This window comes from Podarcis filfolensis, assembly GCF_964270895.1.
Source record: "Podarcis filfolensis genome assembly, chromosome: 14".
In the NCBI taxonomy this organism is placed as follows: domain Eukaryota; kingdom Metazoa; phylum Chordata; class Lepidosauria; order Squamata; family Lacertidae; genus Podarcis; species Podarcis filfolensis.
The window spans coordinates 35761810-35789042 of NC_139616.1; the positions used below are offsets into that span (position 1 = coordinate 35761810).

The 27233-nt window shown below is 40.8% G+C and overlaps 1 protein-coding gene and 1 long non-coding RNA gene across 10 annotated transcripts in view; both read left to right on the forward strand.

Annotated features, from left to right (window-relative positions):
• LOC310748862 (ankyrin repeat and fibronectin type-III domain-containing protein 1-like) overlaps window positions 1–27233 on the forward strand; it is a 333990-nt gene that overhangs the window by 95063 nt on the left and 211694 nt on the right. The window lies entirely within an intron of this gene.
• LOC310749059 lies at window positions 22442–26990 on the forward strand. Its single transcript, XR_014541470.1, has 2 exons — window positions 22442–25818; window positions 25989–26990. It is a non-coding gene; the product is annotated as an uncharacterized lncRNA (long non-coding RNA).

The window sequence follows — 27233 nt, forward strand, 5'->3', positions numbered from 1 at the left end:
TTCTTCTTCCCTTTACTCAGGGGTTGGCAAACTATGACCCAGGGCCTGGATGTGGCCCACCGGGCTCATAAATCCAGCCTGTGGACCCTGCGGACCCTGCCGCCCACTCAGTAAGTCCCCTTGCTAAACCGGCACAGCGGCTGACTTCCGTGACGCTGGCATGGCTTTGGATTGGCTGCAGGAAGCTCCTGCAGCCAATCCGAAGCCATGGATGCCTCTGGGCAGGCGGCGCTGCTAGCGCTGCTTTGGATTGACTGCAGGAAGCTCCTCTGGGCAGCGCTCCTTCCTTCCCGCTGAGGCAGCCGTGTATGGCCAAGAGCCGAGCGGGAGGAAGCGGTGGTGGCGGGGAGGCAAAGATAGAAGAGTCTGGTTCAGATAACATTTTTCTACATTATTTGGAGATTTATAAATGCAGCAAATTATAGTCGGCAATATACAGTAGGTAATGAGTCGTATGGTGCCTCTGATAGATGATCTATGAGAGAGAGAGAGAGAGAGAGAGAGAGAGAGAGAGAGAGAGAAAGAAAAAAAGAAAAAAAGAAAGAAAGAGTTAGTTTTTCTTTCTCTTCTTCCTCCTCTCCCACCTCCTCTTATTTAATGTTATTTATATTCCACCTTTCTCCTAAATTGCGATTATGGTAAAATATAAATCAGTATGTTAGCTATAGTTTAAAGAAATGTTTAAAGAAATAGTGATGATGAGTGATGATCTACAATATCTGACTCCACATACATGACAAACCAGAAACAGTTCTGTGCCTGAACACATTTTTTATTTTTTAACTGTCTCTTCTATGCAAAGGATTTGAATAAACATTGAGACAACTCTAGAACAAGTCTGTTGGCTTACTTTGCCTTGCACTAGTTGTTTTCATATGTTTATATCAGTAGAATAAACCTTTAAAAATTAAGAATATCCTTTTGGAACAGAAGATGTCATTGTCTAATACTTACCACTATTTTTGGCTCTGCTCTAATTAAATAACTTCTGGGACCTTTGAGTACTTCAGTTGCCACATGTAACACCACCTACATAATATCATGTGAAACCACATAGGCTTTTATCCCAACCTACATCCTCCTGGGTCCTTTTACTATTGACTTGTGTACTGGTTAAGTCACACATGGTAATTCTATTCAACGTTTCATAGAATCCCAGAATCATAGAATCTATTCCAACCCCCTGCAATGCAGGAATCACAGCTAGATCATACATGACAGATGGCCACCCAACCTCTGCTTAAAAACCTCCAAGGAAGAAGGGTCCGCCACCTTTTGTGGTTCCTAGCTGCCTCTAACATTTAAGATAGGGCCTAGCTGTCATGGCTAGTACCAATTGCTAGCCTTATTCTCCATGTATTTGTCTAACCCCATTTTAAAGACATAAAGACATTACTAAAACTTTTGGGAGTCAATTCCATAGTTTTAACTATTCACTGCATAAAGAAGTACTTCCTTTTGTTTGTCCCGAACAACTATTTTCTATTCATTTTCTCCACACCATGCAAAAATGGATGCACCTCTGTTATGTTCTAGATACTCTCTCGTTTTTTTACCTGTGCTAAAAAGTTCTAAATATGTTTCCTCATAAGGTAGTTGCTCCAGCACCTTGATTATTTTGGTTAATCTTTTCTGACCCCTTTCCATCTCTATAATATCCTTTTTGAGGTGAGTTGACCAAAACTCCATACAGAATTCTTTCCTCAGTTGAACCACTTGTATAGTGGCATTATGATATTGGCAGTTTTGTTTTCAATTCATTTCCTAATGATCTCTAGCATGAATTTGCTTTTTTCACAGCTGCTACACACTGGACTGACATCTTCAATGAGCTATTCACTATGACCCCAAGGTCTCCTTCCTGTTCAGCCACACCCTATTATCATATATTTGAGGTTAGGATTATTTGCCCCAGTGTGCATCACTTTACACTACTTTCATTGCTTTGCTACTTTACTGCCCATTCACCCAGCTCTGGAAAGATCCTTTTGGAATTCCTTGCAATCCCCTTTTATTTAACCCCCCTTGAATAATTTGGTGTCATCACACAACTTAACTAGCTCACCGCTCACCCTGAACATCAGGTCAATTAACAGGATTTTCTAATGAAACTACATAGTTTCTCCAGAGCCAGCAGCGTCACATTAAAAATGCCTGTGGAAGTCCCTCAAAGATTGGTATTGGGATCTCTACTTTTTGTGTGAAGCTGAATGTTGCTCGTTAAAACTAAACAGCTTACTCTTGTCATCCAGCAGTCTTGTCTCATGGCTTCTTTTTAGTAATGCAGATAGCAATTTCAAATGGTTATTTACACAGGAAAACCATTCTGATGATCTGGATGAACTTTCAATATATGAACATTTAAAAGCATATAGCTTAAAGCAACTGCTATTTTAGTAAGTAACTGTTCTCCTATTTCAATGTGACCTAGTGGTTAAGATTTTATTATTTAAACAAAGATGATACAAACACAGTTTTTCCCCAAAAGCAAAACTAGGGACTTCTGTGGTTGTCACTTTCAATAGCTTTAAACATCCTAGGATGAAATTGAATGATTTTCTTAAGAAATCCAGATATAAATCAATCAGGCAAGTTTATCAGGCAACCAAATACAAACCAAAGGAAAAACATGCAACAACCAAACAGTACAACATAGTGCAAAGGTGTACATTAGTAGAGGTGAGAGTCACTGATCTGAGGAATTATCCTAATATGCTATCCTAAATTGGGTCACTTTCATAGGAAATCTAGCTAAACATAATAGCAAATATTTGGTTTTATCCAAATTGCTGTGGTAGCTACACTCTATAGTTGTATTCAAATGTATTTTCTTCAAATATATTTCTCTTGTAAGTTCATATAACTTGCATGTGTGCTATCCTCAACCATGCCTTCCACAGATAGAGAAATGTTCTCTTGGAATATTCTTCTGTCTCCTTTGATACACATGCTGTAATTATAGTAAGTTCAAAGGCAAGGGTTTCCTATTTTTTTCAGTTGTCAATTTTGCTGCTGTCAGCATCATAGGAACTAAGTCTTTGAACATCACTTTCCCCACTGAATCATTATAGGTGTTCAATAAAGCCAATTGTGGATTTGGCCTTAAAAAACCCCCCAAAACCTACGTTCAGAATGATACTCTTTTGAGCAAGACCACCACATACGGAAATACGTTCCTTTATTGTTGCATTCTTTAGCACCATGGTGATATTGCATAGTTGGTTCTATATTGTTTAACAGGTGTGAGCTACCATCATACTGTGAGCTTGGTGGCATTTTATCCATGACAAGACAGATTTAAAGGGATATTTATTCCAGAAGCCATTCCATGTGTCTGTTTTTAGAGTCCAGTGCTGCCTTGGGTAGCTTCTACTATTATTTTATAAATTTTATAAATTTCCAATAGAAGGTTTTTGGTGTTGTGCTCTCTTCTTCTAAGGTGAGATCTGTGACTGGAGAAGGTATGACCCAAGGATGCATTTTCACCAGTGGTGTAACAATTCAGGGTCTTCATTGACCATTGCAATATATCCGAAATAATATTATTGTATAATTATAGGATTATTGTATAATTTTAGAAGGGGCGTGGCAATGACTGTTATGGAGGAGCTCTACATGACCTCAACCTCAACCTCAACCTCTCTACTCCCAAACCATAACATAATGCATAAGAAGAAAAAGTTGTATTAGCTGAAAAATAAGAAACCATAACCAGTAACTGCAGAGTTATGTGGTTAGAAAGAAATCAATTGGCAGGAAAGAGCCAGTGCTGTATTTCCCTCTTTTTCCAGCGTAGTTGATTAATCTTTGAACATAATTGGCAACATAACACATAATTAAGTTTGAGCCCACTTAATCGGTTTCAGGAGTTTTGAATGCCGGAATTCCATGTCTGTCTTCATTAATACCAGGGTTACCAACAGACAGGTAGAAGGGGGGACTCAAGTCTAGCAGATCCACAAACTCTTTTATTATTACTATGATAGTGGCAGCTGATTCTTAATAAGTCTTGAAATTCTTTTGGCGTTCATATCTCTTCTCTTTGTGGCTCAAGGGAATAATGATCTGTAATGCAGTGTTTTTCTACATTTGCTAGAATAATAAATCAGCAGGTTCTCAGCCTCACTTGCATCTCACTGCTCTCTAATCACAAATACATTAAGCAGGCCAGTCACCCTCGTAATTGTGTTAGTTTTCAAATGGTTAAAGGTTTTTGTGTTTTGTTCTTGTCCCGCCCCCCCCCCGAAGACGGATTCTTTTCAATCTGTTGAGATCCCTCCCTATTTCTCCGCTGCCACCGCCATCACTCACATTCATTCATGGGCTTTTTTGTCTTTCTTTTAGAAGGGAATAAAAAAAATGATAGAGGCCTGAGCCGGCTGGCAGGCACCCAACTCTTTTGGGTGAATAATATAGCCGTTCATTCAGCATCTTACACCGGTATTAAACAGAGAACTTCCCAGATGGTCACATGAACCGTAGCACCCAGCTCCAAGCAAGCAGCAGAAAAAAGCACCCATTCTTGACTGGTAAAATGTAGTCACCCATCTCACATTTCCTTCCTCATTTACTTGACTTTTTAATACATTCCTTTGCTACCAGCACCCACATGCCTCTAATGCAAATTTTGCCCTCTCCTCAATTGCTGTATCAGTATGCATAAACCAGGTTTGAAAAGTCAATCTCTCCTCTCTCCTCCCCCCATCCTCATCTCTGTTCTCTCTCTCTCTCTTTTTAAACCATTGGTTATGACTTTACTTCTGAAAAACCTTTTGGTTCAAAATACAAAAATAAAGCATTGTTTTGCAAAAATGATATTGTTTGTAAGAAAATATTGGGTTGCAGAATTCAAGACAGAAGAAAAGTAGCTTTAACGATGCAGGCTCAGGACCTAGGAAGCAGCCCAACTGTGCATTTGCCCTTGGAAGTCACAATGATATAACTTTGCCAAGCTTGTTTGGAAGGAGATGAAAAGCTGATATGATAGTAAATCAGTTCCTGCCAGACTTGTGCAGTTCTTGGCCTTGCAAAGATATTTATGCTTGCTCACATATTTTTTTTTAAACAGAGCAGCACAAATGTGGAACGAATAGTTCGAGGCACTCTTGTTAAGCTGGAACACCACATTATTCATTTTATCAACCAGGTCTGAGCATAGTTTTACACAGACTGGTCTCTCTTGGGTTCTGCAAAGGTGATTTCAGAAAACCTAACTGCATAGAGCAAAGGGGGTGGTAATGATAATTATTTAGGGTAGGAAGTATTTAATCTGTTATGTATAGAGCTGTAATATGCCATGTCTGAAACCTGGATTTGGTGGGATGGAATTGGACCGTGGGGAATAATTTGGCGCACTTGGAGTAGCTCTGCAGATGCCTGTGAGATCTTCATTGACCAGTCAAGGTCAGAATGTTTCCTTTGTTCATTGAAATTATGTGTTTGATAATAAGGAAGAGCCTAGTTATGGATCTATTTCCAGTGGATCTAGGGCTCTCATCTTTTAGGAAATTAATTTATATATAACAATTTATTTAAATTTCTTGGGAAACATGTAAAAATGGATGTTGGGTAACACTGAGGTGGACAATTAAAAAAATGCACCTGGCTTTCACAAACCCTCCAGTAAATTCATATGAGTATCCAAATGTGGTCACCAAGACTGTTATTTTTGCTGCAAAAGACTAGTATGGCTCTGGAAAGGAGGGGAGTGTCTCCTGAGTGGTTGTGCCGGTATTTGTGTTGTCACATGTAAATATAGATTATATATTTTTATAGATTTTTCTTTAAAACATTTCTTCCCTAACTTTCTGTTAAATATTCGAGGTGGCTTGATGACAGATACAGGGGGTCTCCAGTGCAGAGAATAATTTCTAACATTTTAATTCTAGTGGACTTGAACTGCCAACCTTCTGATCTGCAAGCCCAATAGGCTCAGTGGTTTAGACCACAGCGCCACCCGCTCCCACTACATCTAGCAAGTATAGCGGGGGGGGTGTGTGTGTCACTACTACAATGTATGTAGGCTACAGCAGTAAAATAACTGGTTTTATTTCTTGGTTTATTTTACATAGTTTTTAGTCTGACATCCATCTTGGATCCACACACAACAGGAATACAGACCTGTTCAGTTTTAACTTTTGCCTTTCGGCCACCAGGTGGCAACCACACAAACACCTCTTAAAACTACAGTAAGTCCACAACTTGTGTTCGCTTTACTTACACAATTGCAACCTTATGTGAGTGGGTGAGTGGGGGAATAAATAAAGAGAGAGCTGCAGAAATCCCCTGTTCTCCACTCTCTATTTACTAAGGAGCCCTTCCCTTTCCATCACCACATCTGTGACGCTTTAATGTGAAAGCCGACCATCTTGCACTCTAGGTCCTCTGTTAGCCTCCAATGACAGATGCTTTTCCGGATGTCAGCCTATGCACAAAAGGAGCGGGTGGGATGTAACAGATATTTTTTTCTTCTGCTCATTTTATTATCTCAAGCAATTTTGCCCCGACCACTTGCATCTTAATCTAGTTGCATCTATTAGTCTTTTTAGCTCACAGACTGGTTACTTTAAACTTACACGTCAGTGTTTAAATCTGGGTCTACTACAGTGGAGAATGAGAGAGAGAGAGAGAGCGAGAGAGAGAGAGCAGGAATTAATTTATTTGAGTAACAGCCTTGGAAGGGTCTGCTTAAGCAGGCTCCACTCTGGCTGAGTAGGAAGGTACTGCTGAGGGAAACGTGTAGGCAGCTTTCCGGAGGTCAGTCAGCTAGCCCTCTGCATCACTCAAATGTTTGAATTGGTTTCAGGGTTAGGGCCTAGGCAGTGGGAGAGAGACAGCTGTTAATATATGGTAAAGCAGGTGGATAAGCCTGTCCTCTTGCCCTCAGCGTGACAGGAGAGCGGGTGGGTAGCAGTCATTGCGAAATCTACCACACAGGGAGGGAAGAAGCTTGCATGCTCCTTTCCTCATATCAGCTCAGGATATTTAGAAATGCCTCTTATTAGCATTCAGTTGGGGAGCCACCGTGGTTGTACTTTGTTGAGTACTATGTACTATTATATGCTGGAAGTTGAAAATAGTTTTGAATAACCACAAGTAATATGTTATCCATGCTAAAAATGGTTAATGTGAATTGGTAACTTTAGTGTAAGTGAAAAATGGAGATAAGAACAAGGAGGTGGTGGGAGGTGAAGAAATTCTTGTGTGTCCTAAAGAATGATGTTACAACCAGAAGATTTTTGTGTTTGTGTTTAAGGGTATGGATTAATGAATGGATTTGATTTATCTGAAATTATTTAAGTTGCCATTACTTAAATGTAAACTATCAAAATAGATTTTGTCCACTTTTACAATTGGCCCCTACATGTTTTATCTTTAAAGTTGCCACGTGGGTGATATAAAACTAGTATCCTGCTCTCCTTTTGTGACTTTCTTGGCCCTCAATATTTTGACTGGCTGTAGTGACATGAGAGAAGTCTGATATTTCCGGTAACTAAGAGACAGCCAGTGTGGTGTAGTGGTTAGAATGTCAGACTAGGACCTGGAAAACCACAGTTCAAATCCCCATTCGACCATGAAGCTCACTGGGTAACATTAGGCCAGTCAGTCACGGCCTCTCAGTCTAACCTGCCTTACAGGATTGTTACGGGGATTACATTAGGAAGGGAAGAACCATGTAAGCCACACTGAGCTCCTTGGAGAAAAATATGTTATATAAATGCAATAAATAAGATAAATAAATGGCTGTATTCTGCAATTCTCCCCTTTTTGCCCATTGGCTGCATTATCAAACGTGTGTTGTACAAGTTAGGTCAGGTTGTCTGCATTGCATCACCCCTTTCCTTTCAGCACCATTTTGTGACCTTATTGCAAAAGTTTTCTTTGGAAGGTAGAACACTCAAACATCCACTCCATTAAACAATAATGCCAAAAACACATGCAAAGCTAGCCTCTTTCCCCAGCAATACACAGTGATGTATTGTGTTTAGCATCTTAAATTTTCTCTCTCATTCTCTCCCCAGCCCCAACATAGTAATTATATGCAGTGCTAGGATGTAACACTGAGGTTTTTTAAAATATAATAATAATAATAATCTGGGTGTTTCTTTCAGCAGCACGTCAGAGAGAACATTTTAAGGAAGTGGGAAGCACGGCCATATCCATACAGAAAGAAAGATGTAACTGGGAACCAAGAAGCTGCTTGCTTGTTCAACCAATAAATAACTGAGATCATGCTAGGACAGCTCCATTGTGTAAGGTGCCTAGCCTTAGATTTCTTTTTCCTCCTGTTAATGTATATTGGGGGAAATTTGAGAGCCCAAAGTCTTCCACTGGTATTTGGGACTCCCTGTTTTCACCTGTTTGACAGGGTGGAACATTTCTTTTGTTGATTTGGCATTATTTGACATTTGGATGAACTTCAATTATCCAAGGCCCACTCAGCAAAGAGGGGGACATTTATACCAATCTTTGGCTGTGTTTAAAATGTGCTAGCTTACATGCCAGGGGAGGGGGTTGCTTCCCTCTTACATAATCATTGATTTCCCCTTGCCTGCACTCAGTTACTTGGCTACTTTGCAGACCCTTTAATTTGTTATATTTTAATAAATATAATCTTATTTACCACTTAGTAAGTTTTATTGAGTCTTCTTAGTAGGTGAAGGGGCAATTGCTTAATCATGGCAACAACAAAATTGCTAATAATTTATATTTTAAAGCACACTTTCACAGGTACAGTACAGTACAATACAATACATTGACTGTACACAGTATAACAAAATAGTCAAATTTTTACCTGTTTAGCAATGTCTGAATGACTAGGTAAATAGCAACTTGATTGTAATAGTGGACAGGAATGGCATGTAACATTACTTTAGGTTACCTGTTCAATGAGGTTAGGTTGCCTTGTTTTTCAAAATATTTAAAATTTGTAGTAGGGGTTTAAGTACAGGCAATAGAATATTGTTGTCTGGATTGACCATTACACCAGCCTTCCTCAGCCTGGTGCCCTCTGGCAACCCTGGACCATATCTGTTATTTTTACTGGATTAGTTTGTGTGGAAAATCCATGGGATTTGTGATCATAGGTAAGTAGGTAAGTAGTTTTGGGTTTCTGGCTTTTAACTGCATATGGGCATAGCCAGGATTTTTGTTGGGGGGGATGCAGTACTTTTGCTGGGAGGCAGACCTGATGTGATTGATCAGTTAGTTCAGTACTTCTATTGTTTTACTTGATGGGGGGCAGCTGACCCCCCTGCCTCCCCTGGTCCCCCTGCCCACCCCTGCTATCCCCATGTAACTGCACATAATATTAGTAATTATGCATTGAGGCTATGTGCTCCTCTGGTCTTGATTTTAGGAATTGTGTTTACGTTTTGGCTATCTGTTGCACACTTCCGTAACCAAAGTTTTCTGTGGAATATTTATAATTCTGAAGGTAGTAGCATCATGAAAGGGCAGCTGTTGTGGGTGCTTAATACTGTGCCAGGAGAGAAAGCCTGTGACTCAAGTATGGCTCTGCCTCTCAGTCCTTTTAACAAGCATTAAGGGATTGCCTTGTCTATTTAAAACTTTAGAGCCTAGCACATCTGAAATAGCTGAGGGCTGTTACTTGGCTAATGTCTGTCACTTTGAAGAAGAGTCCATTTTACAGCCACCTACTGATGCATTTTAATAGGGAAACTAGTTAGTGGTATCCCCTTTTCTGTTTGCAGTTGGCAAAAGACTGACAAACAGGAGGCAGAGAAATGCTTGTGCCTGTTATTGCAGCATACCACTGTGCTAACAAGCAAAATGTGTGTGCAAGGAAGACCGCTAGAATCAACATCTTCTTTGGCTGCTGAAGCCTGTGAACCTATAGAATATGAAGTTCTACGATAGACACAACGCCTCTAGTTATGAACAGTTTCAGGTTAAGACCAGACCTCCGGAACGAGTTAAGTTCGTAACCAGAGGTACCACTGTATTGGCTTAAACTGGCTCATTGTCATTCAGGAGTCAGCACTGTCATTTTGGTATGTGTACATGTGAAGAGACTGAAGCAACTTAGAGTTCAGTTGTACAGCGTACGTGGTGGTGTAGTGGTCAATTTTGAAGTGCTTGAACTTATTGTGGCAGCTCTGTAGCTACACCAAAGGAGAGTCCAAAAATGCAGACAGGTGTGCTGATCCATTGTGTGTGTGTATATATGTACACACACACGCACGCGTGCACACGCGCACACGCGCACACACACACACACGTGTCCATAGCATAACAACTAGTTTATTAGGATCAACATGTCTGTAATTCTATGCATATTTCCCTGTGAGTAAGCTCCATTGAACTCTCCAGGATCTTCCAGTCTATTTTGGAAATGTGATTCCATCACATGCTGGTATTTTAAGGTTGCACAATGATAGTTGATTGGGAGGGCTTGCACAACAAACCTGATTCCCCAGGAGCTCAGACTTTTTGCAATAAGGAAAGTGTGAGAACACTTCATGTGACCTTCCAGATACAACTCCTTCCTAAAGCATTGTTCACCCTGATGCAAGACTTTTATAAAGAAGACAGGGGGAGTGCAACCCTGCTCTTTCTGCTCTGATCTCTTAGTAGCTTTTGATGCAATTGACCAAGGTATTCTTCTGGCCTGACTCTAGAATGGATAATTGTGACACCATATCTACAGGGCTGTGTCCATATAGTAGCATTGGGAGAGTTCTGTTCCTGGTGTTTACTCTGTGGAGTGTCACAGGGCACTATTTTGTCCTCAGTGCTATTCAACATCTATATGAAGCTCTTGGCAGCAGTCATTTGAAGTTTTGGAGCAAGTTGTCATCAGTACACTGATGATACCCAGCTCTATTTCTCCAGTACATTTGAGTCAGGAGAGGCTGTGCAAGACCTGGTCTGGTGCTTGAATCCTGGAAAGACAGAAGCCTTGTGAGCAGGTGGTTCCTGTGCCTGGGAGGTACGGTAGATAAACTGCCTGTTCTGGATGGGTTGGCACTCCCTCTGCAGGAGCAGTTAAATGGGATACTCCATCCATCTCTGTATCTAGATGTGCACATGACCTCTGTGGTTAGGAGTGTTTTTTAACAGCTGGTATGCAAGCTATGACTATTCCTAGACCACAACAACCTGACCCCAATGTTCCATGCATTGGTAACTTCAAGGCTTTATTACTATTATGTTCTTTCTATGGGGCTACCCTTATATCTGGTCAGGATGTTTCAAATAGTGCAGAATGCGGCGGCCAAACTGCTCACAGGGACAGATTGCTTATAACGTCTAACATTGTTTATCCTGGTTGCTGGTTTGCTACCAGGTCAGGTTCAAGTTTCTAGTGTTAATTCACAAAGCCTTAAACAGCTTGGGCCCAAAGTACCTTAAGGACCATGTGATTCCTCATGCTCTACCCAAACCACTGAGATATTCTGATGAGCTGCTTCTGGTGGTTCCCTAGGTTTGACTGGCCATCACCAGGGACTGAGTCTTTAGTGTGGCAGGCCCCACCCTGTGGAACTCCATGCCAGTAGAGGTTCGGTAGGAGCAATCCTTCAGGACTCTTTTGACCCCCCCCTTTTTTTGTTTAGTTGGGCCTTAACCACATGACTTTCCATTTTTTAAAAATCCAATCAGCATTGATCTTTTATGGATATCTTTATGAATATCTTTGTTGATAGTATTTTTATATGTTTTATTTTGCCTTGGTATTTTTTAAAATGAAAGTTCAGATAATAAATAAATAAATAAATAAATAAATAAATAAATAAGATTGTCCCTTTCAAACAGTATGTTCCATCAGGTCCACATTAGGCTGCACACTTCAGCATAATAAAAAAACCTAGTTATTCCAATAGTCAGGGCTAATTAAGAATAATGCTAGAATTGCAAGACAATAGTATAACCATAAGGTATTGCCTGTAAAATCTGAATAATTGCTTTTAGGTCCCGGTGTCTGTTGGATGATGAACATTATGGGCCATGTAGGAAAAAGGAATAAGCATAATCTAGTTTGGAAAATAAGCATAATCTAGTTTGGAAAATGTTGGCCTTGGAGTTGAATCTTGTGTATATATATCTTGATTTTACTTATCACTAAGAGACATTGTATGTAGCTGTTTCTGTCAACAGGGCAACTGAATGAGCAGAAGACACGTTGCATCTCAACTAGGTTTTTTTAATCCTTGCATAAAGTATCTATCTATAAATAAAGAGATAAAAGGATTGTTGCTACAAGATGTCCCTGCAAATGAGTTCTTTGTATCTCTTTGGACTCTCTTGTATAAATAACTTCATTCAACAAATACAGGGATAAATGGATTGTCTGGGGATTAGTGTGTTGTGACTTCAAATGTGAAGGACTGTTATGGGGTTTTTTTTGGTGGAGTGGGGGACAGGGGAGTTGCTGGCAGTTGTTACTGGTGTGGTTCTAGAGATGAATATCTCTATTTATCCACATTCCAGTAACAACAGCAGGGCAAACTTTACAGACATTATGTGACCTGATGGCCCTGGCTTTAATAACTGTCTTTTTGCAGAGAGATGGCTTGGTTAGATTACAGTAGATTTGTGATAGCGTCATTGATGGTGAAGTGGACATCTCATGTTTTGCTTTCCTAGATAAGGAAATATTTTGTTAGGCTTGCTGCTAGAATTTCCACTGGCTCTTTCTTTCAAGGAATACCAGTACTGTACTGGCTTTTGTAGCATAAAGACAGACTATGCAAGTTCTTTGGTAGGAAGCATTTCTCATCCAGAGAGATTCCAAAGGGATTTAGATGGTTCTGTGGTAGGATACAGGTATTATCCAGAAGATGCATGCAGCATTATCTCCCATTACACTTTTATGAACAGAGACTTGATGGAGCCCATACCTAAGTATTTAAGAACAAGATCAAGTGCTCTCTTTGTTGGGAAGGAGTAATGTTGTATTTCAAGGGATCAGGGACATCCACACTCTTGGACATAATTGCAGGATAACAATCCTATGTAAAGTTTGAGTCAGGATCTTATATGAGAGAGAGGGAAGGAGGGAGAATTGCCTAACTGCAAGGTGTCAAAATCCAGTTACCTTGCCTGAAAAATTGGATTGATTCTAAATATTGCACTAATTTGGGTCTTCATGCTGTGGTTTTCAGTCTTTTAGCTCTGTTATAATCAAGCATTCAAGCTATTATACGAAGCCACGTCTGTTGGATTGGAAACAGTTTTAAAAAACAAAACAAAAAACAAGAACCTGATAAATACTGAAATTCCCATAGTTTCAGCAGATGGTCTTGATTTAGTCATATAAAATTGCAAGGCTCAAGACCAAATGTGAAAATTGGCAACTATGGAGTACTTTGGAAGATGCATATAAAAGGATATCCAAAGTTATTGGGAAGTGGCTTGACAGAAATGGTCATGGACTTCCAAACCACCTTCTGCTCATATCCAGGGAAGTTGAGTTTCTTTGCTCAAGCATGTCTTGGGGAGAAGATAAGGAAAATTTAAAAGCATTGACTAAAGAGATGATGGGGGTCCCAAAATATGTACCAAAGCTGAAAACTCATGCAGAATTGATCTTGTATACTTCTCTCTTCCTGCCTGTTTCTGAAGTTTACCAGAAGTAGCTACTTTCCTGCTCAGGGTATGTGCAGTTCCTGTCAGCCCCAACAGCATGGCCAATGGTCAGGGATGATGGAACATCTAGAGGGCAACATCTAGAGGGCACCAGCTTGGGAAAAGCTGGGAGAGATGGGCTACAGAACAGTTGCATAAATAAGCTCTTCTGCTTAAGAAAGCTGGAGAGGCCAGATGGAGATGCCATTCACCAACCTGGCTTCCAGAGATCTCCATATGGTCGCAATTGGACCTGCGGCAGTCATAAAATGTGCCCGGCAAGATTTATACCTGTGTGTTTTGGTTGTAATTTGTCTGCAAGAGGGAGAAGGCCGAGGGAGAAGGCTGAGATCTCATGATCCTGTCTATATTTCAGAGCAATATTATATTTGAACCTCCCCCCCCATCTAAAGTTGTACTTGCCTTTGTAGGACCTGTTTGAGACTATTATAAAAATTGGTCTCACACCGGTTTAAGGTTTGCACATTGAATATCAGGTTGCAATATGAGCAGTCTTTGCAATTTTGGGGGGTAACACTTGTGTGGATAGGGCTGATAGTGTATAGAATCCTATTTTAACATATTCTTAAGCATGTAGATGGGGCAGAGAAAACACATGCAGTGGCTGGCTGGGTATAATCTCAAACCCCATTGTGCATTGACACATAGGTGCCTAGAGCTTGTGACTAGGGCTTAATGCCCTTTCTATATTAGATGGGACCCTGCTGTCCTAACCTTTTAATATTCTGTTCCAAAGCTATTTTTGTATAAAGGTGGCCTCTATGTGGGTGATCTCTGCTTTGGAGTGCCATGCTGTGCATGGAAAAGATTGTTATTTATCTTTCTTGCAGTTAATCAGAGGAGGAGATTCTCGTAAGCAGCAGTTTCTGTGCACCTTGCTGGTGCATGCTTTTTTCTTTCAAGATGATCTTTATGGAAACTAAAACCCCTGCAGTCTATTGGCAGGGTGGGGCAAAACCTAGTTGATGCCTTTCTTCAAGTTTCAGAGGAATTTGAAATGTATCGAAATGCAGAAATTTAAACTATGACAGCCATAAGATTTGAAGAGCTTTGTATCTGACTTTATTTTCTGTTATTACCTCCCACTAAAAAAAAATGAACTGCTGTATAATGCATTAATAATATTTAAGAAATGAATGGTTCTAATCCATGGGACACTTATCTGGGTGTAAGCCCTTTAATGCAGTGAGGCTTACTTCTGAGTAAATATGCATGGCATGTTTTGATTCTGTGGTACACCATGTAGCTTTTTTCTACATTGCTTTCTCCTCTTCTAATCTTTTTTGTGTGAGTGTGTCATACCATTTAAATTGTAAATCTATGGCAGGGGGCTGTGTTGTTTTTACTGATCTTATGTAAGTGTGTTCACTAGCCTTTTCAGCTGAGTCACATAAAATGCTTCAAATAAATATAATGTTTTAGAATGAGTAGGATTAATATTGCTACCAAAATGTTGCTACTGAATGACACTATCAGAGACCACTAAAACATCTCTAGAAGCACCTCAAGGGTGATGCTTGGTGGTGAAAACAGATCCCAGAAGTACAGCTATTATTTGTATTGTTTGTGGAGGAGAAATCTGCTCTTCACAGTTTAGTGTTGGGGTGGCAGTGGTGAGGAATAAACACAAGCTTAGGGTACAAGCTGAAGTCTCCCAGGTTCCACTTGCCTTTCACTCCAGTCCTCTCCTCCAGCACTTTTTAATTATTCAAGCACTTTATTTATATAATAATAATAATAATTATTAATAATAATACCTGATGCAATACGTATCTCATTGTTTCTCATTTTTTCCAGGAGTAGAAGGAGAAAAGTATCAGCTTCATTTCACCAATGTACTAGGACTACATCTTAGCTTTCTAGGCCCTACCATTAACAGTTCTCTGGTAAACCCCACCATCAACATGTCATGCATTTGAGTCACTTGTCACTCTTAAACCCTCAACTGCAAAAGAGGCACCATAAATTATTGCTCGTACTGCCACAGCTAAAGCCAATCCTTAAAACTGGATGTAAAACTAGGGTTGTCATATTTCAAAAAGTAAAAACCAGGACACCCCCAAAATTGTTGAGCTTTTTCTTCTAACAAAAATATGATTTTTTTATTGACTTGCCTAAGATCCAGGACAAAGCACCGTCTTTCAGAAATTCCCTCTAGAGGTCAATATCAAGTTGGTCCACAACAATATATAAAAGTGCAGTAAAACCTAAAACATCATAAAAGCAATATGAAATAATAATTAAAATGACTGGCTAATCAAAAAAGTTTAAACAGCTGCATATTCCTTTCAGCATAAAATCAATGATGTATACAACATGATTCAAAACTGATACATTTAAATACTTTAAACCATACTACTGTAAGGATCACATAGATTTTTTATATCTTTCTTCACAACTGGCAGTTAAAGACTTGTAGCAGAAACAACATAAACTCATGACAAAGCTATTTCTGGATGCTGAACTCTTCTCTGTGGAGGATGCATTTGTTATACTTTTTTGTAGAGAGGGGCTATGTGGGAGAGAATAGAGTCTTTGCCAAGAGAGGGGTTTCTTAATAGAGACTTAACCATCTGCTACCCACCACTGAACTGATCAGTGGAAGAAGGTGGCTGTGGGGGTGGGGACTTATAATGTTTTCGTGGTGTGGGGTAAAGGAAAGTCAAAACATTTCCCGGTTTTCACATCCTCATCTCTGCATTTTAAATGCTGGGTTTAAAGGAGAATAAAAATAATGAGGACATGGATAAATTGCTTCTTTTTATCTCTGCTGCTGAATAGATAAATGTGACATTAATTACGTGATACAGCTTTGAAAACTGTTATAGATCTTTGTTTTCTAATGGGAGTTTTCCATCTGGGACCAATAAAAGCAGTTTAGAAAAATCCTTTAAAGATAATCTACGAGTTTAAAAAAAGTTGCCGTCTTATTTTTTCCTTCCATATATGAAACTCAAAAAATCTCTCCAGTTTGTGTGTGTTAGATTGAGACAGGAGAGATGAAGATCAAAAGGTGCTTAAAAGATTTGGCTTTGGAAAGAGGATTTCTTAAGGTGTTTATATGGTCATATGAGGAGAAAACTTTAAAACAAACACATCTGAATCCTTCAGGATCCTATGATTTTATAGTAGAGAGTAATATCAATAAGTGCCTTAAGTTAACAGTTGGTTTTTCTAGAAACTAGCAGGCTTTTGAGTCCTTGAAAACTGTTTGTAATGTTTTTGGTCAACCTGAGCTGCTTTGCCTCCTCTTCCATGCAGCCCCAGAAGGAGTGGCTCAGGGCCTCCTCTCCCTTTGGCTGCAGCCTTTTAGAGGACAGGGCAATCCATGGCTGCTTGTGACATTTCCCTCAGGATGCCAATCACTGTTCCAGCAAATTCATCCGATAATCCTGAGTCAGATATCCCAGTGTAAGTCAATCTACTATGGTGGTAATGGCTTTGGAAATATTATTATTATTATTTAAAAAAAAACATCATTCAGAGCTGACTATTCATTTCTGTTATTGTTTAATTTTATCATACACAACAGTTGTCTATAGTTACAGTGGTACCTCGGGTTAAGAACTTAATTCGTTCTGGAGGTCCGTTCTTAACCTGAAACTGTTCTTAACCTGAAGCACCACTTTAGCTAATGGGGCCCCCCGCTGCCGCTGCATGATTTCTGTTCTCATCCTGAAGCAAAGTTCTTAACCTGAGGTACTATTTCTGGGTTAGGGGAGTCTGTAACCTGAAGCGTCTGTAACCTGAAGCCTCTGTAACTGAGGTACCACTGTATTAGCGTTGTTGCATTGAAGCTATATGGATATGGGGTGAAGGGAGTGATTATGCTACTACAAAATGCCACATGTGGTGAAAGAATCATGTTTCCTGAAGGTATGGCTGAATAAATTTCTGAACCTTTATATGACACACTGGAACTCATTTCAAGCTTCGGAGAGGCAATGATTTGAAGTTCTTATGACAAAAAGGAACACACTAGCTCAGTACCATCCCATGTTGTATAAAGTGCATCATAGTGTGCACTCATCTCCGTAGACTATGTCCATATGGTATCTGTGAGGCCACACGTGTGGGCATGTTTAGTTTGCCAAGATGCTTGTGGAGGAAGGCAAAGGACCTACGTAAAGCTATTTTTTAACATTGCCCATTTGTTTTGTATGAGTTCTGTGTAAGGACAGATAAAAGAAAATACATAATGCATTGCATAGTTATACTATGGAACTTGCTCCCAGAGGAGCAGTGATGGCCACCAACTTGGATGGCTTTAAAAGAGGATAGTAGAAATTCATGGAGGATAAGGCTATCAGTGGCTACTAGCCATGATGACTATGTTCTGCCTCCATGTTGGAGGCAGTATCACTTCTGAATACCAGTTACTGGAAACCACAGGAAGGGTATGATCCAGCAGGCTCTTTTTACAGCCTTTTGTTCCAAGACTTCATTGGCCACTCTTTTAACATCCGGAGTTGCACAATATTTATTGTATACAATTCGAAAGGAAAGCCTTAAGCCTCTTGCAGCTGTGCTGGACAGTGCTCCTTTTCAATGAAAGAGCTTTGTTTACAGAATTTAATGAAATTTGTGTTAATTTGGGGTTGAAAACTGCCATGCTTGGATATTCAAAAGTTTGTAGATTTCATGTGGTCTGCTATTAAAGCAAGGCAAACGGGAAAGATGTATTATGATAGACAGGCTTCAATGCTGCAAAATGTGTTGATTTCAAGTGGAAAAACGAAAGATATGTTGACCTCTGTGACTCACTGCAGCAGTGTAGAGTGATATATCACTAGAATGAAAACTTCATGGCTGTCTAAGGGGCATATTGTTGGAGCGCATTTTGTCTCACATACACAACAATATAAATCTTGTTTGATATAGCTCTTCTGACCTATCCCTCTTAGTTTTATTTCAGTTGACTGATTACTGATTTTTACCTTGCTCTTCAGCTGAAATGGCTCCCAAAGCTGCTTACATAAGATCAATAACAAACCAGGCAGTCCCTGTCTCTAAGCTTACAATAAAAAAGGCTACATGTCTCTAGTTACCTTAAATGTGCACTACACATGTATATAGAAGGTACTTCAAATATTGTATGTGTGAGTTTTCACTTGGGCATAAAAGTTGGTACAAATAGTTTAATTTTGAAAATATATGTTATTAGTTCCTTGAATGTTTGATCCTGCTATTAGATCTTATATTGGGAAGTTGTATCCTCTTTCCACCAGAACCTAAGACAGGAGCAAAGTTCCTGTTTGCAAAATCTGCCAAGTAAAGATGCAACCACTTAAGATGCTTTAAAAACAGCACTCTGTCAATGCCACCCAGTTAGATTATTATTTTGTAATCTGCTTTATATTCAGTTTGGTGTGTACTTGCAGCCACCACAAAAATAGGAGTTGCTGCAATCAGAATTATGTTTCCTGCATTGGTGCCTGACTGAATATTATTGTAGGTAGGTTAAATTATTTTGCATAATATCCATTGGCCTAAAAATAAACCCTGAGAGTAGCTACACTATTGCTTCGGCCTCTGTACTTTGGAAAGATAATTACAGCAAAGTGAAGAAAATGATAACTGATTAAAATGTAGAACCCAGAATGCCAGAGGAAGTAGGATACATAGAAAGCTGCCTTATACTGAGTCAGGCTGTTAGTCCATCTAGGTCAGGAGTAGGCAACCTAAGGCCCGGGGGCCGGATGTGGCCCAATTGCCTTCTCAATCCGTCCCGCAGATGGTCCGGGAACCAGCATGTTTTTACATGAGTAGAATTTGTGCTTTTATTTAAAATGCATCTCTGGGTTATTTGTGGGGCATAGGAATTCATTCATTCCCTCCCCCCAAAAAAAATATAGTCCGGCCCACCACATGGTCTGAGGGACAATGGACTGGCCCATGGCTGAAAAAGGTTGCTGACCCCTGATCTAGGTCATTACTGCTGATGCTGACTGGTAGCAGCTCTCTGGGATTTAAGAAGAGGGGACATTCCCAACTCTACCTAGAGATGCCAATGGGGATTGAACCTGAGACCTTCTGCATACAAAGCAGTTGCTCTAATACTGTCAGGCAGCAGAGGAACCAACCCCCCATGGCAGGTTGCCAGAAATGGATAGGACAAGGAGAAGTCCTTATCATCTGCTTTTTATTCAATATTTACAGAGAGAGGCTTGAGAATGCAGCCTCTTGGAATAATGGCATGGTCCCAAGTAAATCTCCACTCTCCTTTTCACCCACTTCCTCATTCGTCAACAGCACCCTCCCCGCTTTATGGTTGCCACTTAGGGCCATCTGTCTCCAAGCTCTTTGCTCTCCTACTTTTAAGGCTCGCCGGATTCTGAGAGATGGTGGGTCTGGAATGTTTTCTAGTGATAATATGTCAGCCGACTGCTCTGGCTCTGCTTCCTCCTCCTCTCCCATTATTTACCAACTTTCCCCCTCATCTTCCTCTGAGTTGTGACTTCTCTCAAACCCCTGTTATAATTCTGAACTGTCTTCTTCTTCTTCTCTGCAAGTGTCAGGTTGGAGAGGTGGTCTCCACCATTCCTCCTCTGCCCAGTCCCTGACAAACACTGAGCAACATCCCTTCGCCCTTCCCTCAAAGGTTACTATCCGGGTCCTTTCCTCATAACCTTGTATATTTGGGGGTCAGTATGAGAGAGGTTCATGAATTATTTTGCATCCACGTTGATTAATGAGATAGGTCAGTAAGAGTCTTCTTGTTCTGGATCTAAAAGCTGCTTGAAGATGTTTTGGGGAAATGATAGCCTTGTGCTCCACGTGTCAGCTCTTGCAGCTCTTGCTAGGATCAGGACAGAGAAGTAACCCTTACCTTCAGGGGGTGGACTAACAAATTTAGACCTTGATTGCCTCTTCCTTTCAGAGGAATTTCTGGATTTGACTGACTGATGATTTGATTGGGTGATGATTTATCTGGCAGGGATAAAGATGAGCTTCTTGCCTGTAAAATCCTATGAAGTCACTTGACAGGTTGGCTACTGCTTGTTGGACTGCTGTGCTTGGCAACTGGCTCCTCTAATGTTAACCTCTACCTCTGGCCCTTTTAATGTTTATTTTATGACTTATCTTTGATACGGTTGTGAGTGACCCTTGAGGTCCAATAACTCACTAGTGACATTTCAGCTGGGTATAATTTTAGACCAACAATAACAAAAATAAATCAGTCCACACTTTCTGTAAAGTATATATTTAGGTATACTGTATGTGAGCCATGAGGAGAAAAGGATAAATTTATTCTAGTTGGATTTGGCCTCTACAAACATCACCTCCATGCTGGTGATCTCTCCCCCCAACCCCCCCCCCCCTTTTCAGTCTTGGTAATATACCCAGAATTTGTCTGCCAACTCCTCTCTTCCAAATGCCTGTTGCAATTTCAGTAAATTATGGAGATCCCTTTGCCCTCACCCAGCATGGGACTGAACTTTGTCTCAAACACAGGGGCTCAGTTTAAACCAGCAGCCCACCCAGAAGTTTTCAGGGGTGGGGGAAAGAAGGCAAGAGAAAGGGGGGAGATGTCAACAAAGGCACTCCCCCCACCTCACTGTAATGTCCCCCACGATGTCTGCATGGGTAGGAGCAATACAGACTCTCATTTACACGTAGGAGCAGTGTCCTATTCCTTGACACCCACCCACCCACCCCTCCTTGCAGCTCCTCCAAGCTGTTATTTTAAACATGCCAACCTTTGAGACCACCTTTCAACTCCAAAGTTTTCTCAGAAAATAAAAACGTGTGAGCTACAGGGTCATTTTTCTGCACTGCTTTCAAGGCGGTGCTTCTTCTTGCTGCACGCTCTACTTCAAGCCTGTTATTACAGGCAGCTTGCTGTAATATCTTGTTATTGGCTTAAAAATGAAAAGCAACACACACTGGCCTCTTTGATGGGCCAGTCTCTCTCCTCTCTCTCTCTCTCTCTCTCTCTCTCTCTCTCTCTCTCTCTCTGAGAGACTCTTTATTTCTAAAGGAAGATGCTATTGTGCACAATTCCGCTCAGCATTTTCTTCCACTTTCTTCCACCACTTCTGTGCTTGCTTTGAAATATTTGTCTTTATTGTCTGCACTACTGCATTGAAGACAGTACAGCAATGTAATGATTCATTTGTCTTCTGGCAACTGAAGCTGTCCTTGCTCATTTGTTCTTGTGTCCGAAATAGGTTTTCTAATGGCCTCATGTGAGACATTGTTTTCAACCTGGACACCTAATCTTCATCACAAATCTTTGTTGACTCATGTTTGCCAACACAGCTGTGCTGATTCATGTGCTTTACTTACTTGAGGATGTTGGGAATTGTTTACTTGGACATTGCAGTGTCCTTTCATTTCTGCTTTAGTTATACCGAGGCTTGCAGTTACTAAAGTTTGGTGAGTTAGTGACCCAGCAATGCACATGCAGGTGAGAGCCAGGGTGCTGTAGTAGTTTGAGTGTCCCTGCCTAGCTGTGAAGCTCACTTAGGTAACCTTGGGCCATTCACCATCTCTCAATCTAATGTATCTCAAAGGATTGTTTTGAGGGTAAAATGGAAGGTGGAGAGGTGGCATAGAAATGTTATGTTTATATATATATATATAGAGAGAGAGAGAGAGAGTAGTGCAAAGCACTATTCAGCAACATGGATGTATCTGGAGTTAAAATTTGCACTTTGAAGGTGTGAGAAACGTGGCTGCTTTGAGAGTAACCCCATAAGCTTTGGGATTTTCACAGGACGCCCCCATCACATAGGGAAAGGAACATTCTTTCTCCTGCATTTGTGCAAGTTGATAGTGCTCAGTTATGTACTGCTCAGTTGTGTTGTGATCTTCTCTGTCGTTTGGCAGTTAATCAGTCAATGTAGGTATCTAAATTCCTAAGTGACCCGCAGCCTGATCTTTGGATAGGAGGTTCAGCTGTGGATACATATAGCCATGTGTCGTCTTTGCTAAGCTCTTCTATATTATTGTAGCATGTGGAGCTAGAGATGGGAAGGGACAGGTGGTGTGTGGTGTTCTTGGTAAAATGTTGTTTTACTTCACCACAGTCTTATGGAAAGCTGTACTGGCTGTTTTGCTCTGAGCTGCCATGTGTCATTGCTCTCCATAGCTTTAAAAAAAGACTGGGGGTTAATGAAAATTGAAACCTTCAGGGAGGAATGAGTCTGTGGTTTGTTCAGGAGACCACAGGCTGAAAATCTGAATCAACAAGACAAGCCTCAAACTACAACCAAAACAAGCATGTTCATACCCTTTCCCATCCCTTTTCCACTCTCGCCCTCCACTGCCATGTGCCTCTACACCCTCTGATAGTGTATTCTGTTCATCAGCATCTAGTAAGTCCAAACAAAATAAATACTCCTGGCTAGAATCCAGTATGTCTTTACTTTGCACGCATTCTTGTTCATAAGCAAGATCATGTGGTGGCCTTCTGCACCTGTACCTTCTTGCATGAAATTCTATCTATATGTTACCACACCCATACTCCCTAGTTGCTATATGCACGTATTCCCACCAGACAGGGACACACTGAATCAAGCAGAATTTCAGTTGTAAGGAAGATTCATCAAGAGGATATACTCGCATCTTCAAGTGACATAAAATATTAATACATATATATATATATATATATATATATATATATATATATATATTACTATTCTTAAATTAATGTATTTTTATCCCGTTGAGATTCAAGGCAGCTTACAATGTTTTTTAAAACTATAAAAAACAAAGTAATAAAAACAAACAAGTTAAAAACAGTAGTTTAATATAATGAAACACATTTAGAACCAGCATTAAAATACAAATTTATCTGAGAGCAGTCCATTTGTCAAGATTGTCTGCACCTAGTTTTCAAAGGACTGTCTAAATATGAAGTTCTTAGCTTGCCTTATAAATGACTTCACAGCCAGAAGCTATTGGGATGAAATACCAAAGATATTGATGTTAAAAGCAATAATTTCTAAGGATCCAACTGTTGAAAAGCTGACTGCTAGGTAAAGTTATCCAATTTGGTTTCTATTGAATTTTTTCTAGCACGCCACCTATAATTAACTTATGTCTTTGCTAATATAAGGACTCCCTAGTTTCTATTGATTCCTGTTTTCTACCTGCTGAGCAACCTGTATGCTGCTCTGAAGGATGGGGAGGAACTGAGTAACAGCCAGTTTTCATGGTTTTAGCCATAGTTATGCCTCTTGTTCCAAGTAGGCCTGATACCTGCATAGGTTCTTAAAAAGTGCCATGTGAATTGTTGCTTACACCACCCCAACCATTCCATCTTAGGTCTATGGGCAGATGCAGACTTCATGGTTGTAACATCAGCCAAATACTGTATTCTTCTCTCCCAGCCCCCAGGTCTTTTTATCATCTTATTTGATGAAGGGTTCTGGAGAACCCAGAAGCTTACATGCTATTTGTAATATTTTGGTTGGCCTAATACAGCTGTTGACCTAATACGGATTTTGGAATTTTTCTTATGAGCTAATTAGTTTTTGTGTGAAAGTGTTAAGGGTTTGGAGCACCTTCCCTGTAAGTAACAGTGAAAGTTTTTATGGCCTTTTACTGTGGTACACAAAAGACTACTAAGTGGGACAGCTGGAGTTTGTGATATATGAACAGTGAATTTGCTCTGTCTTTTATATATTCTAGGATACTGGTCAGGTTGTGATCCTGAAGGATGCTGGATGAGGTTTGCAAGGCACCAACCTTGAACAGTACACACTATGTAGGAGTGGGGACAACTTCTGGAAGAAGGTTCTAGGGAAGGCACACTGCTTGAGGGTTCAAGGCCTATCACTTTGGGCTCATCCAAATTTCCTTTTTTGCTGCATTTCTAGGCACAGGCTCACACTTCAAACCATTGTGTCTGAGCGCCCCCCCCCCCCCCGTGAAAACCCGCTATTTACCACTGAACCAGAGCAAACAGCAATCCAATTCAGCATTAAAGAGCAGGTTTTCCTGGGGAAAGAGGGGGGAGTGCTCAGATACTGAGCTTTAAAACACAGACCTGTGCCTAGAAAGCATGGGGCAAAAGGTAAGTGTGTATAAGCCCTTAACTGAGAGCTGGCAGAAGTTTAAAGGAGCAGAACCCAGACTTAGAAGTGCTAGCTGGGTGGTGACCAGGCACATACACTGTCACATACACTTGAAGCTTTACTGAATGTGAAGTTGATGAGGTGCCACAGCTGCAAATTCAAGCTCCTTGTTGAAGTCTGAGATCCCAGATCCAGGGGCAGGGTCAACTTTGCAGGGGCCTGTGCTTTCTGTTGCTTGAACTGAGCATTAAAAGAAAGGGCATTAATTTTCCAAAATACTCAAGAAGTAGAAACTCAACTCCAATGCCTCTCCCCTCACCTGTCCACTCTGCCCATTCATTATGCATCAAGGCAGTTATTACATTCTTGGGTTAAGTGAAGAGAATGCTTCCAAGTGCCAATTTAATTTTTACAGTATTCAATGATTGAAATATTTATTTATTTATTTTGGTTGCATGTGTGCATGTGCACAGAGGGAATAGGCCTCTCCTGCTGTTGGCCTGTAGCACACGCTTGCGCTCGCTCACTCGCTTGCACGCACGCACAAACAAACAAACAAACATATATAAGACATTCATACCCACCCCCTACCTGTTCTTCTTGTCCTGTTAGTAGCCTATATTGCCTGCAGGGTTATGTATATTTAGCCCTCTCTCTATTCGGACACAACTAAACACAGTTGCCAAATGTGGAAGGGTTTGCTGGTAACAATGGCCTGTTAATTCACTTTGTTTGCCTGCCAATGCTGCCTGTAATTGTACTAGCTCTGTGCTAATTCTGTGGGCAGTCCTCTTAAATCTGGAGGTTTTAGATTTGTGACTTTAGCAGCTGCTCTGCTCTGTTTTTGTTCTGACATTCTCACATTGGACTGCTTGGCCTTTCAGCCTCATGCTGCAGGAAATTCACGTTATCTCCTTTAAGCAGAGTGCAGGCGTGTTTGTGTCTCCTATTCTAAATCCTCCTTTCCTTCTACTATATCAGCTGAGAGCAAAATACCCTTCTGATTCAGTCGGCCAAATGTAAAAAGCTAGTTCTTTCCATATGAGACCTGGTATTTCCATTTCTCCCTCATCACTTCTTAAAATTTGGTGGATGATAATGTGATGAGAAATCTCTTTAGTTTTGGCTGCTTTGAGTGGTTTAAGCTCCCAATCTGCATGGCTAAAGGAATTGGACATCATATACCGTATTTTTCGCTCTATAACACACACCCGACCATAACACGCACGTAGTTTTTAGAGGAGGAAAATCCGTAGGCATGCCACCCGTAGGCATTCCCTCCATAACACGCACAGACATTTCCCCTTACTTTTTAGGAGGAAAAAAGTGAGTGTTATGGTGCAAAAAATACGGTAGTTGCCCATAATAGTTTTGCTTGGAGCCCTTCATCACTGTGTCTTGACCTCAGTGCAGTTGGAGTGGGTAGAGTAGTTTTAGTCATGCGTGGCCACTGTACACTTAAGTAGCTTATATGCCCAGCATTAAGCAGTTTGCAGGGTGAAGGTGTAGGATTTATGATGGAGCATGACTGTGCAATATTGAGGCTGTAATTGCCATCTCTTCCCCTATAAGTTGACATCTCTTGGAATAGGTAGTTGTGATGGGAGCAGAGGTGTAGTGGTGTGGGGTTGAATACTTGTTACTGTTTCTCCAACAGGGTCACAACAGGGTCCCTGCCTCTAATGTCATAGAACAGGGTGGTCCAACGCACAGTCTGAGGGCCACACACGGCCCCCTATGCCTTTTTTGGCAGCCCTTGGCAACATTAGATGCCCCCTTCCCAGCCCTTGTGCTGTCTTCCCAAAGCTGGGTAAGCGAGGTGCTGGCCTTTGGGAAGGAGGTGTGTGGGCTCTGACAGGGTCCTAGAGTCTTCCCTCCACCTTCCCAAAGCCTAGTTAGCAATTTCCCAACTTTGGGAGTGAGATAGGAGGGTCCAGGACCCTGCCAGAGCCTTGTGCCCAGCTTAGCCAGCTTTGGGAATGCAGTGTGAGAGCTTGGGGAGGGGGGCATCAAATTTTTGCCTCATCCCCCCCACCTTTGTTGACAAGGCAGTGTGAGGCCTGCAGGTGCAGTGTCAAAGTACTCTTGCAGCCTACCTGATATGAAATGTTGGTCTGCCCTGTCCTAGAACCACCCAACCAGCATGAAAAGGGAGCTTTTTAGCCACTGTAAAGTCTTGTCACCCTTTGGCTATAGTTGTTCTGTCCCAGCCTATACATAAGATACTGTATGACTAAAAAAATCTGTAGAAGTGTGAAAAGTTGCATTTTCCTCCTACAAATATTGTATCTTAAAACCTACCTTGTATTCCCTTGGAGAAAATATACGTTTTAAATAAACTGTGATAAGTTTTGACAATGCTATAGCATGTTATTTTGCTCTCTCCCCCCCCCCACTCCAATAGCACTTGACTTACTTACTTACTTACTTACTTACTTACTTGAATCCCTTTTTTCTTTTCTTTTTTCTTTTCTCCAAAGAGCTCAATGTGGTATACACATTTAACCTCATTTCACAACCTTGCAACTTCTTCCTCACAACAACCCTGTGTAGTAGTCTAGGTTGAGAGGCAGTGAGTGGCCCAAGGTCACCATGGCCAAG